This window comes from Delphinus delphis, chromosome 17 (genome assembly GCF_949987515.2).
Source record: "Delphinus delphis chromosome 17, mDelDel1.2, whole genome shotgun sequence".
Lineage (NCBI taxonomy): Eukaryota > Metazoa > Chordata > Mammalia > Artiodactyla > Delphinidae > Delphinus > Delphinus delphis.
In genome coordinates this window covers 41,246,201-41,260,740 of record NC_082699.1, presented here as the reverse complement: position 1 = coordinate 41,260,740, position 14,540 = coordinate 41,246,201, and the positions used below count along the sequence as shown (strand labels likewise).

General features: G+C 43.1%; 1 protein-coding gene and 1 pseudogene across 1 annotated transcript in view; one reads left to right on the top strand and one right to left on the bottom strand.

The window, feature by feature from the left end:
- Positions 1-14,540, bottom strand: part of SDC2 (syndecan 2) — a 122,160-nt gene that overhangs the window by 31,934 nt on the left and 75,686 nt on the right. The window lies entirely within an intron of this gene.
- Positions 705-13,110, top strand: LOC132413380 (large ribosomal subunit protein eL39-like; annotated as a pseudogene).

The following is a 14,540-nucleotide window of genomic DNA, read 5'->3' as shown; positions in this document are numbered from 1 at the left end:
GAAATAGCCACACGTGGCTAGTGGCTACTACAATGGACAGCGCAGTGCTAGGGAGAATGTTTAAACTGTTGTTGGAAGCCTGGGCATATCAAAGCTGTCTGCAGCTGCTGGGCTAAGCCGCTGTGGGGTTAAATGCTCTCTCCTTAAACAATAACTGCATATTAGCAGAAATCAATGCCTAACACAGAATTGCCTTTTCCATCACAACACTCCCTTTGCACTACACACCTGTCAGAAAAAGTAAGGATTCAATCTAATTAAGTCATAACAACTACTGATTTACCAAACACCTACTATGTGCCGGAATGTTCTATCATCTATTTAAAAATAACGATGACCTAGAGGGGTGGGATAGGGAGGGTGGGAGGGAGGCTCAAGAGGGAGGGGATATGGGGATATATGTATGCATATGGCTGATTCACTTTGCTGTACAGCAGAAACTAACACGGCACTGTGAAGCAATTATACTCCAATAAAGATGTATTTAAAAAAATAAATAAATAAAACAGTAAGCTTTGTGGATAAGCAAAGTGTGGTAGCGCCGAACAGTGGAATAGTATTCAGCGATAAGATAAAATGAGCTATCGAGCCAGTAAAAGACAAGGAGGAAACTTACATGCATATTACTAAGTGAAAGAAGCCAGTCTGAAAAGGCTACACGCTGTACGATTTCAACTATATGACATTCTGGAAGAGGCAACACGATGGAGACAGTAAAGCATCAGGTGTTCGGGGAAAGGAGGGACCGAGGAACAGATGGAAAGTGAGATTTTTAGGGCAGTGAAACTATCCTGTGTGAAGCTGTAATGGTAGATACATGACATTAAGCATTTGTCAAAACCAACAGAATGTACAACACGGTGTGAACCTTAATGTACACTGTGGACTATAGCTAATGATAACGTACCAATATTGGTTCATTAATTGTAACCAATGTATGCAACAATAAGGAAAATGGGCAGGGGTCTGGGGGATATATAAAACTATATACTATCTGTTCAATTATTCTGTAAATCTTAACATGTACTCCCCCAAAATAAAGTCTATTAATTATCACGACGTCCAAGTCTCTGGTGAATTCCTAAGGCCTGCCCATGTACCTGTGCTGAGCTATGCTCCTTTCTAGAATAAAAACACACGTTTTTTGGCAAACCAGCACACACGAGATGGTTCCTGGGTACTAACAACGTGCGTATGTGGCTGCCTCACACCAATGACAATTAGGTTCACGAAAGAAATGAGACCTTCCAGACTTCTAGGAGTGATAAGTGGCCCATTCACAGTGGTGATGGGTGTCTGCGTTCATGCTTATTCATTCACTTTTGTCTACACTTGCTGCATCAAGCAAGTAAGGGAACTGCCAACAACAGACAGGCAAATGCAGTCTTCTCCTGGGGAACTGTCTACATGATTAACAACGTCTGCACCACTGTTCTATCCACTGAGCCATCACAGTCATCCAGATATTCTCTGATGCATTAATAAACTACCAGGAATAAAAACTCTAGTATACTCTGTTTTTCTGTTTTTTTTTTTTTTTAATTGTAAAAGACATACTTAGGACAACTGGGGAAAACTGAATGTGGACTGGATATTAGAAAATATTATGGAGTATTAGTTCATCACTACTGGGCCAAGAAAGTGCTGTTTTCCTAACAAGGGGGAAGAGTGAACTGCACTTGACTGAAAATTAAGTTGGCTTCAACTAAGTGGACCCACAGAAGACGACATAGGAGGAGGGGAGGTGATCAGACAAATCTTCTAGAAGAAAAGAAGGCCATGAACTTGAGAGATAAACTACAGCCCTAAAGAGTTTCCACCTCTGAAGACAGAAAAGGGGAAGACATAGGGGTAAGAGAGGCATTGTCATATGGGGGGGAAATCCAATCTAGGTAAGGAACTCCCTTATCAGAACCACGTGTGCAGATAAACTCTTTGGGGTCCTTTCTTCGGACAAACAAGTAGGACGGGAGCAGGCCACCTTTATATATGGGGGCTTCACTGGAATTCATCTGTGTATTCAAAAGCCTAAAGCAACAGAACTGGAGACAAAAGTTATAGGCTGTGAGCACCAGGAAACAAAACTTGGCCTTCTTGAGCATGTGAGTAACGGGGAGGTTATTAAACAGCTGTGTCAAGAGAATGGAATTCAGAACTTCATTCCCATCTCCATCCTCACCGACCCCTTCATTTAATTCAATGAGAAATTGGTGGTGGCGCCAAATCCTATTAATCTTTATGTATTAACACATGAAAAGGGCAACTTGCAAATTCAAGCTGTGCGCTTCTGATTTGTGTCCTTTTCTGATGGCGTTATACTTCAGTAAAAAGTTGACTGAAACACACCAGCATAAAGAGAGCAACCTATGTCTTAGAGAATAAATCCTTTTCCCTGGTCACAGCCTTCTCTTTCAGACAAGTCTGCATTTCCAAGATCCGTAACAGGTGGATCGTGGGGTCCTTTTTCAGGCACTTCTATATATCTGAGCACGAAACTCAGAGATGTCAACACTTGCTTGGGAACATACTTAGCAGGTTTTGCATCTTTTTTTTGGGGGGGGGGACAAAGCAAATGCCCATAGTTCTCATGAAGGAGAGAGGCTTGGATTTCTAGTGGTTTCAAACATACATGTAATGCAATAAGTTTTCCATGCTTCTTGAGTTTTCCAGAGCATAACATATGGAGGGAAGCGTTAAATGTCTTTCTCACAAAACAATAAGACTAGACTAACGTCTCACAACCTTCTGTGGAAAGCTGTCAGATGACTCTGGACAAGTGTGATTCCAGCCACAACAGGCGTAGTGGTAAGTGCCTATGGACTGTAGGGCCAGCAGGTCTGGCTTTGTCACTTTTCGGCTGATGGAGATGGTAGGCCTGGTAACCATGGGTAATCACTCTCAGCTGGTTGTTGATGGGGTGGGGGTGGGGGGAGGGTGGCTGCTTCTGCAGGGAATATTTAGGGACAATTATGATGTAAATTCTGAACAGTCAAATGGCAACTCTGGATAAATTCCTGGTGGGACAGCTGCTGCTATATATACTTGAACCTCAGGTAGGCTTTCTTGCTGTGATGAAGTGGATGAATTGTGGTGACAATGACCTCATTTCTCTTCACCGCAAGTTCCCAGGGGCAGACTCCAGGCCTCCTGCTGGCTCAGCTACCAACCCAGGGTCTTGCCCTGAAGATCCAGTCTGCGTCCAGCCTTGCCACCCCCCGAGAGGCACTGGAGACGTGAGAGGACCCTGGGCTAAAGATGCTGGCCATGCAGTATCCACTGAAGTCAAGAGTTCATTCGTTCACTTCTTGAGCACCTACTGTGTGCAGGATGCCATGTGAGGTGCTGAGACCACGAAGCTGAAGTGGGTTGACACCAGCTAGGTGTGGCAGCAGGGGGGGTCTGAGGGGCAGGAGGGAAGAGGGGAAACTGGGGACAGAGAACCAAGACATTTAGGGGACCCAGACAGGATGGGGAATTACTCAGAGGAGCCCCAGTTCTGCACGGGGGAGGGTAGCGTGTGTGTCCAGGAACAGGAGTGATAGTGAGATGAGGCTATGAAAAGGGTCAGGTCATGAAGGGTCTTTGGGGAGAAACTAAAGAATTTATATTTATTCTGTAAGCAAATGAAGGACTTCAAGGAGAAGTTCAGATTTGTGCTTTTGGAAATATGAGGCTGGATATAGTGCAGACGATGGATTAGAGGGGCTGGACTGGAGCCCCGGCTGATGAGTCAAACTATGGCAGCAATTATGGAAGAAGTCTAAGGCAGAGAGATTGCAAAGGACAGAGTCGGTGGTATTAACGTGGGTAGCATCTGCAGGACCTGCCAATTGAACGAATGAGGGGAAAGAGGCTATAATGATATTTTAAAAATGACAACAGTAGCTGCTATCCTTGTTGAGCATTTGTGTGCCAAATGTAAATGGATGAGACCCCAAAATACTCCCAACACCCAGTAAGACAGGTATTCGCCCCATTTTACAGCTGTGGAACCCTGAGCCCTAGCGATCACATGGTGTGTCCACCATCACGCACCGTATAATCCTAACACCCAGGTTTCGTCAAAGGAGGGGGAGAGTCTTTCACTGACTCAGAAATACAGGAAGAAGCAGGCATGCGGCTCACACAGCAAGGTGGTTTGAGACATGATGAGTTTGGTGACCACGCAAGCAGGACGTGCCAGTGGGAGTCACTAGACAGAGAATCAGAAATACCTGATGGATGATGGGTTCCTCCCCTTATGTTGAATGACCAGATTCTTACAGACCACTGGGCCACGTGCCAGAAAGGTAGGCAACATGTGAGTTAGAAGGGGCTGAAGAGAATCCAACCTGAAGTCAGCACACCTGGACAGAAACTCGGAGGCGGAGCCTCCTTACCTGTAAGATGAGAAAATAACAACGCCCATCTCCCAGGTTTCATGGGAAGATTAAAGAGAGGCAATGTGTGAGACAGCTACTGTAAACTGTAAAGTAAAAAACCCAATGCATGATTACTTATAATTGTGTAGACACATCTGCTCTTTATGGCAGATCCGGTACGCTGTTGAAAAAAAGTGACTGTTCTTCAAACTCAAGCTCCTCTGGGGAATCACACGGCTTTCTTAGTCTGTGTCATAATGAAGCCTGAGGGTCACAATGATCTGGTAACTTGGATATAAAACAAACCAAATGAAGCTGATCAGGACTGAAGAATAAAGGAAAAGCTCTGCTACTACCCTAAACCCAACTCCACCTCCATATAAACTATCCACAAGGAGTTCCTCATGTGGTTAGAAAGTGGGGAATGAATGTAGTTCATGACTTCTATTAGTTGACCATTTGACAGTCAACAAAGATGACACAACGGTGACCCCACAGAAACAGATCACAATATGCAGAGCTGAGAGATCTTCTAGGAATTATGGGACAGATTTTTGCTTTGTGGCCCAGATATCAATACTTACATAACATGCCTCTACTGTTTTTAGAAAATTAGCTTGCACAGCACCTAGGCTACCAGGAAAAGATGTCTAGTCATCCCAGGGGAGCACAACGCTTCCAGTAACTTTTAAAACTCCACATAGCCTGAGGAATCCACACTCACCTCTTCCCCTCACACCACCTGAGATGCCCAGAGCCACTTAGAAGCGTTTGGTTGGGGAGTTCAAACAGGACCCAGACCACTTCCACAAAAGACCAGAGCCCAAGGCGGTAATCATTATTGCTGGCTGGACCCACTGGTCCCCAGCAGGTGGCCAGAGAGGTTTCAAAGCCCAGAGAATGTTTTCACCAAATGAAAGATTTTTAGGTATTAACCATCTCCCCCTCTAATATGAACAAACATTTTCCACCAGGGGCTCGGGTATCGAAGACTATTAAGAAAAAGATTTGTCCTGCAGCACCTCCCATGGGGTCTCCTCTCATCATCCCAGGCCCCCTGCTCCGGGAAAGGTGGTAATAACATAACGAGGCCACCAAGGTGGGTGCGGGATGCAGAGCATGGCCACGAGATGACCTGAGCCAGCACCGACGGCCTTTAATACATGGATGAACCACCCACCTTGCCTTCCTAACCACCCTCCCCTACGGGGAAGGCCACCCCTTCAATCTTCTTATCCTGAGTCAAGCCCTTTCCAGAAGGAAAAGTCTCCCTGTGCAATAATAATAAACGCCTGCAATGACTTGATAGAGACAAGAGATCCAAAGGTGCTAATGATACTATTATCTTTCCCTCCACATTCCAAAAGCCACAAAGGTGGCAAAGACAAAGGTTTATAAAACGGGAAACATTCAAGAGACTGCGTTCAGAATCTTTTTATGATTTGTGACAGTGTCAGTCTGTGGCCAGCTAGGTTTTCTTCCATTTCAACACAGATTTGCTATCAGGCGTAGTGCTCTGCAAGCTCTCAGAGGAAGGGTGCTGTCCTCTGAGGCGCCCGTCAAAGAACAAGTAATTAGAAACAATGAAGTGCGTTCTTTGCTCGCAGGAAGGGCATAACAAATCCCAAGATTAGGTTCCGTCAGATGAAACTGCCATTTTGTAGGTCAGAAATATTAGCAATTTTGTATGGTGTCGTCTATACAGACTTTGCATTTTTTTTATTGCTTTGTTTCTCATCTCAAGTTGAGCAGAAGTAGTATCTGAACTCTTCACCATGGCTCATAAGACTCTGCATGACCTGGGATCCCCACCTCCATCCTCATCTCACCCGCCTCCCCAAGCATTCAAACTTGTTCCCACCCCAGGACCTTGGCACCAGCTCTTCATCTGACTGAAACTCTTCCCTCATGCTTCTGTGTGGTCAATTCCTTCTCATTTCAGAGGACTCATCTTTTCTTTTCGAAGATCTCCTCAAAAAAGCCTTTCCTGACCATCTTACCCACCACTCGCTATCCCAACATAGTCCAATAAGAATACAATGCGAACCACACACGTAATTTTAAATTTTTAGTAGTCAGTGGCATTAAGTACATTCATATTGTCTAGTAACTATCACTACCATCCATCTCCAGACTTTTTTCATCATCCCAAACTGAAACTCTATAGCCATCAAACAATAATTCCCCATTTCTTGCCCCTCCAGCCCCTGGCAACCATCATTCTACTTTCTATCTCTAGGAATCCAATTATTCCTCATATAAGTGGAATATACAATATTTGTCCTTTAGGGCCTAGCGTATCTCACCTGTCATTTATTTAGTATATTTTATTTAATCTAATATATAAACAATTTATTTTAAGATGTAATCAATGTAAAAATTGAGATATTGATAATTTTCTTTTCGTATTAAGTCTCTAAACTGCAGTGTGTATCTTACACAGCACTTCACAGTGTGGACTGGCCACGTCTCTAGGGCTCAATGGGCACGTGGCGAGCGGCTGCCGTAGTGGATAGTATAGGTCTATCACATCACCTTTTAAACTTTTTTCACTTACTTTTCTCTAGCCAAAATTATTTTTTTCTTTATATGTCTATGTGCTGTTTTGTCTCCCCCCAGCATAATATAAGTTCCTCAAGGCAGGGCCTGTGTCTTCTGTTTTTTTGTTTTGTTTTGTTTTCTGCTCTAAGCCGAGCATATATTAAATAGAACAGAATCGTTTAAATATTCCTAGACTAATGTCTTTAGAGCAGATGCTTTTACAAGTGGAAGACTCCATCTCCAAAATATCACCGAGATCCTCTACTATCTGGAATACGAGCATCCCTGGGGACCACCAGTAATCAAATGTTCCCTTTTACAGGAAGACTCAGGGCAGCATGGACAGTGGTTAAGAGCCTGGACTCAGCCTTGTCTGGCCCTGCCACTTACCATCTAGGGGTCCTCCCTGAAGCTCAGGTTCCTCATCTATAAAGTGGGGATGATCGTAATAGTGCCGACCCCGTAGGGTTGCTATGAACCTTAAATCAGTTAATATCTGTAAAGCACTTTGAACAGTGCCTGGCACATAGGAGGCGCTCCGCCTGTTTGTTAAGTCAATAAATCACGCTGATATGTCTTGCCAGTGCCGTGTCAGGGATGACTGCTCTGCTCCAGGCATCTCCCCCCTTTGCACAGTCCATCTACACAACAGTGCCAGGATTACTTTACACGGGCACACACTCCCCTGCTTAGAGCACTAACAACCTCCACTGGCTCCAGGAGCTAGTCTAAACTCCGAAGCAGGGCAAGCAGGGAGCAAAGTGGGTGAGAACAAGACTCTGGATCCAAAAGACTAGGGCTGGGCCAGGCTCTGCACTTATAAGCAACCTGTGAGGACCGATTCAACTTCTGTGCCTCAGGTTCTCCACCTATAAAACAAATAGTACCTACTTTCTGGGCTGTTGAACAATTAGAGGTGTTAATACAAATCAAGTCCTTTCATAGTGCATGGCACATAATAAGCATTCAGTAAATAACTATTATTATTACATTATTAACTATTATTATTATTTAAAACTTACGTTTTAAAGGTATATTATGAAAAACAAATTCGTTCGAGGTGCTTCCCCCCCTTTTGTTTAAACCAACTTGTTGGACTGGCTAACAATTTTATTCATTATGGTTACCATTTCATTTTTCACCCCCACAAGATGTATTCTTTCACTATAAGATGTGCCCAATGTAATTAAGAACTTCTGAGGAAGAGAGGAAAAACCCACAGGCTTCGTTGCAGACAGAGGGTTTACCTGACCCCTAACTCATATAACTTTTAAGACAAAGCAAAGAAAACGGAGACAATTCTCCTTTAAGTGTAGAATAAGCTGTACTGGCATGTTAGATAAAGAGTTGGCAATTTATGTCTCTACAAGGAAACAGTGGGAAAAATATGGACATTCAGTGTGCAGGAGACCTAGGTTTGAATGACAGCAAGAGTTCACAGGAGTTGCCCCTGCTAAAAAGTGAAGATTATACCCCTACAATGGTAAAATGACACCTGCACATAAAGTGTCTTAACAGTGCCTGGCACATAGTAGGTACTCAAAAGATGTTACTCCCGCTCCACTTCTCAGAATACAGCTGGGAAATGAGGCTTTTATGGCAAAAATAAGTTGAGGAAAAAGTATCTATGACAACTAAATTATCCCTGTGAACACTCAATCAGATTAAAGATGGCAGAGCGTGCCAAAACTTAAGACTTTCATAACAGGACACCATTTTCTCTTCAAACTGCAAGTGAGAAATGAGAATTCTTCCCTATCTTTTTGCTACTAGAATTCTTGAAGTCAGCCTTTGATGACATTTGATAGATATACTTGAACATACACACACAAACACATACACAGACTCCCTCCCTAAATATAAGTGCTTACAAAGGAAAGCATGAAAATAATGCCCATGCTTCTCAAATTGCAAGGTCAGAATGACTTTAAAACAAAAAAAATCTTAGGGAAAGTAAGATCAGCAAAAATATTTTCTTGAATGTTATATATGCTTATTAATTGTCTTTCACATAAAACTAATAAGTACAATAGTTATTATAAAGGCTTCTTTAGACATGTAAAATATGCCCAGATAAACTCTATTATGGTTCACGTTTCATTATTTTCCCAGGAATGTTGTGAGTAGAATGATGAAAACCCTTTCACAATATTCCTTATCATTCCTTATCATTCATGAATTAGCTGTAGCCTTTGCTTTCAGAGCCATAATAATATTAATGGTTTTATAACTCCAAAGCATTAGGATGAATTAAATGCTCTTAAGTAATCAAGAAATAATTAAAGGCCAGGAGAGAGTTTAAGTGTTTAAGTTCATGAATTTACCAAAATCCACTCCAATGCTCTTACATGAAATGTGCTTTTAAATTAAAATCCCATATTTCTTTAAGAGAAAGCATCTAAGAAACCCACAATAAAGTCAGCCAATACAATAAACATATAATATAACCACGACAATTATCATGATAGACACCAGACATTTCATTCGGCTGCTTTACATCTATGCCACACTTTCATGTCATCCAGGGAGATGCTCCCCACACCCAGGTGAGGGAGTCAATGCTCCCAGCACCCAGATGAGGTAGACCAGGCAGTGGGCATCACTGACATCCAAAAGGGTGCTCTCTCTTTTTCTCCGCCATCCTGGTGTGTGCAGTAGAATCTGTTCCTCACCAGGTCTACTCACAAGATTTTCAGGATCAAGTGATTCCTAGCCAAGAAACAAAACAGAATTGTCCCAATTCCCCAATGGATTTGGATGAAAACTTGTAATAAAATCAAGTACAAATCCAAGAGGAGACACTGGAGAAGAACCAAGCTGGGTCTATAAGGAGTTGCACGTAAGCTGGCACACATATTTACGCTGTTACCAAGGTCACTTGTATCTTAACGTATCACTCTGAAAACATTGCTACTATCTGGACAGCCGGATGTGCTTTATCGGGAAAATGATTTTTTCTCCTCGTTTCAATGCTTCTGCACTAGTGGGCTGGCTTGGTAATAAATACGTTAAGACCTTTCGTTTGGAAAAAAAAAAGAAAAGAATGTGAGTCTACAGAGTCCTACTCAAGATCGCACAGCTACTAAGTGACATAAGAGGCGGGAAAGAAAGCAGGCTCAAGCCCAGGTCTTCAGGGCGCCACGCCCACGGTGTTCTTCACTCACAGTATGAGTCTTCTGGGGCTAACAACCCAGATATTTCAACTGGCTGCAGAACTTCAACTCCACAACTTCTGGGTCATTGATTCCTCAATTTTCCACCCCTGGACCTTCACCTTCCGCACTCAGGGGAAACATCATTACATTCTAAATGTCTCCAATTTCTTCATGGCAGTTATCTATGAGGCTTTTTTGATCAGACACACCTAGGGTTTGTGGAAGGAAATGCAGTTTTCCCCAATCTTTGTGTGATGTGGGTGTGATGGATGTCAGGGAAAACTGAGACACAGCCACAAGGTGACACTCTCAACACTACAGTCATAGGAGCAGCTCCTGCTGGTGTCACAGAGGTTCACTTCTGACTCCCCTTCTCCCACCGCCGCCCACCCTGTCCTCACCCTAATGGACAAGACCACATAAGAACACAGTGCTAGGATGTACGTGTTTTACACTCAGTTTGTCCAAAACCCTACTAAACTAAGACTCAACCTAAGTTCATTTCTTCTGCATAGAGAAACAAGGAAGATTTTTTTCAGTATGATGATCCCATAGGACCTGAGGTATCTTCTGAATAAAAGATCAAATCAGATTCAGGGTGGTTTCAGCAATCAGTGTGATTCATCAGGACCTCACTGCACTTAACTATAAAATGAGAGATTGAGCATCTCTAATAAAACTTTCACCTCTAGAAAAAATTCTGACAATTTAAAAAAATTGATGACTTACAAAGAGCAAATGTACCCACTTAGCCAGACTATTACTAAACAAAAATCTCATTTCTAAAACAAACTTCAGAAATAAGATCTTAGTGTATTAACGCATACTATTCTTTCATATAATCATTCATTCATATAATATTCATTCATAAAAAACTGTAACTAAAATACTTGATAACGTTTTATGCCTTTACTGTAATGCTTAACACACTGTAATTTTCCTAAAAACTACTTTCCTTTCCTCAATGTACAATTTTTAAAAAATAAATAAATACACCTGGGCAGAAAAAGATACCTACCTACCCTTTGATAAGCTTGCTAACTTATCAAAGTTTATGAAGTGGCGTGAACAATGGACAGAGAAAGACTAAAATGCAACAGAAGACAAGTCAGTTTTCCAAAGGATCACAAAGTTCAACTCCCAAAGCAATGGGCAAGGCGCTTTCCCAAAGCACTGGCAGGGCTGACCTCGTCACTTACTTACGGGAAACAATAAAACTCGTAAAGATAAACCACAGAAAAAAAATCTAAAATCTGATAGCATTTCCTTGGAATGTTTTATTTTGGGTTAGATATCAAAAGTCCAGAGGTGGGTAAGGGAAACATCTTAGGTACGTTCATACAACAGCAAGCACTCTTCAGGCTTTCCCTTTAGAATCCTTCACAAATGAAGCCCCATTAAATGAGAGGTCCTTTACCTCTCTGTGTGAAGCCAGGCCACAGGGAAGCAACGTTTAAGGGACTGCAGGCTAGACCTGCAGAATGTAACTGCAATGAGAAGAGGAGTGAAATCTATGAGGTATTGATTACCTTTTCAGGAGTCCCAAACACCCTCCTCGAACTGCATTCACCCTTGGACCTGCTCTTGCAAAGTTAAAAGCATGAAAAGTGCCTCTTAACAGGTTGCAGGCCACCCCTCTCTTTTCCCACCCCTACTGATGGTACTACAGGCGGCTTACACAACCATTTGAAATGGGACAAGGACAGATCCCTACATTTAAAAATAAGACTAAAATGTAAAACCTTCTTGCTAGGACAGATGAGGACACCTGAGTCTTTCACAGGGTGTAATTACCAAGCCACCAGGCTACAAGATTATGCCTAGGCCTGGTAACAGAAAGAACAACCAAGACGCTGGCAAAGCATCAGTACACAGGCCTGTAGTTTGGTAATTGGCAGTTGACGGGCTGTAGAGCCTGTTGGTCTGTAATGACAGAGCGAGGTCATCGGTGGCCTGAGAGTAAAGATGACAAGTGTCCTCATCCAGTATGTAGAGAGGAAACAGAAGTATAACCCTCAATTCAACAGTGCTTTCACAGGCAAAGGGCCTGTCAGATGGCACAGAGTAAGAGCTTAAATTATACGTTTTTTAAAGTTCAAAACTCAATTTTAGCACTGTTGTAAACAAACTCCAGTGCACAGATCTGAATAACTGACAACCTTCTTAAGAGTTAAATTTATCTTTTAACCCAAATGTATTAAACATGGATGGTAATACTTCCACATCAGCTTTGAAAATTGCTTAGAAGAGCGGTTCTCAAGGTATAAGGTGGAGCTCTGTACCACCAGCATCGGCATCACCTGGGTACTTGTTAGAACTATAAATTCTCAGACCCCACCCCAGACCTACTGAAACAGAAACTCCAGGGTGGGATGCAGTGATCCGTGCTGTAACCAGCCTACCAGGTGGGTCTGATGCCCACTGAAGTTTGAAGACCACTAGCTTAGGAGAGAATGAAGACACAAAAGTGAAAAAGTATAAGATACTTATAGGAAACAGGGGTACGGAAAGAACCCTCAGCTTAGTTAGGTAGCAAACAGCATGAAGGAATGTACCAGAAATAAAAATGAAAGGTAGAGAAGCCAGGATATTCAAGTTGGTTGAGTGCCAGCCTAGGAAGCCCACACTCTAGCTGGGAATTGTGAGCTCTTGAAAGTTTGGGGGCAGGAAGTGAGATCATGAGAAGGGTGGGTTAGGAAAAGCTAGGAAGACTTGACAGAAAGCTGTCAAGAAGGCTACTCTAGAGCAAGGTAATGAAATATGGACATGGGAGGGATTTGTAAGGTGTCAGGACTGGAAGTTTCAGTAAGACTTGGCAACAGAGACATCTCACTGACACCCTTTACAGAAAAAGCAATGAAAAGGATAAGTTTGGGAGAAGACCAGCTAATGTCGCTTTCGGTGTTTGAGGTACCAACAGAGTGTCCAAGGAAAATGTCTATCAGGTGATTAGAACAGTGAAAGAGAAAAGAGCATAGAGCCAGAAAAACAAATCAGGGATGAGGCGTGCATGTGAAAATGATGATGTGAAGCTACAGAGTGAAGTGATATTGCAGGGGGAAATGTAAAGAGAGAAAAAAAAAAAAAAAGAATGGGACTCTTACAGTGAACTGGCCCCTCTCTTTTTTTTTTTTTGCGGTACGCGGGCCTCTCACTGTTGTGGCCTCTCCCGCTGCGGAGCACAGGCTCCGGACGCGCAGGCTCAGCGGCCATGGCTCACGGGCCCAGCCGCTCCGCGGCATGTGGGATCCTCCCAGACCGGGGCATGAACCCGTGTCCCCTGCATCGGCAGGCGGACTCTCAACCACTGCGCCACCAGGGAAGCCCTGGCCCCTCTCTTACATTCACTAACCTATCATCAAATGAACCTTGACCTCCGTGGGAGAACCATTCAAGTCCCCAAATAGGAAATCTGGAATTTAGATCAGCCTGCAGATACAGAGAGAGAAGTGGGGTAATTTAAGCACAAAAGCTCTGCTTGAAAACAATTCTAATTTTATTTTAGGTTTCACTAGAATGAAGAATTGAAGGTGAGGACTACCAATTATATTTGTATCAATGGAATCCCTGGTTCTAGTAGTTACTCATTCTCACTGATAACTATCTTACCAGTGAGAATGAGTGTGCTATGAACGGGTAGCCTGCAGAAGAGAGGGAAACGAGGCTTGTACTCATTGTTATTCTACTGATGCAGAGCCTCTGGTAACAGTCCTTTCCTCAGAAACTCCCAGAGCTCCCAAGACCCACAGGGAGCGTCCTCCCTGCCAGCCCCCTGCCAGCCCGACTCCCCCGTGAACCACTGCCTTCAGAAGGCCTGCCAAGAACAAGCAAGGGAGGCAAGGCAGCTCCGGCAAACATACTGCCTCTGTCACTTACCTTTAAGTCACTGAAAGGTTGTGGCCCAGAAACAGACCGGCAGAAACACAGCTGACCCTTGAACAACGCACGGGTTAGGGGCGACAACCCTCCTCACAGTTGAAAAATCCACCTGTAACTTACAGTTGGCCCTCTGTATCCCTGGCCCCCCATATCCATTGTTGCCAGTATCCTCTGCATCTGCCTGTCACGCCAACGATTCAACCTACCACGGATCATGCAGTAGTGCAGTATTATATTTTACTACTGAAAAAAATCCACGTAAAAGTGAACCCGCACGATTCAAACCCATGTTGTTTAAGGGTCAACTGTAGAGTCAGTTGATTTTTAACAAAGAGGCAAAGGCAGTACAATGGAGAAAAAACATGTTTTTGACAAATGGTGCTAGAACAGCTGGACATCCACTTGTCCCCCCCCCCCCAAAAAAAAGTCTAGACACAGACCTTACACCCTTCACAAAAATTAACTCAAAATGGATTATAGACCTAAATGTAAAACACAAAACTATAAAACTCCTAGAAGATAACATAGGAGAAAATCTAAACGACTTTGTATATGAGAATGACTTTTTAGAGACAACACCAAAAGCACAGTCCATGGAGGAAAT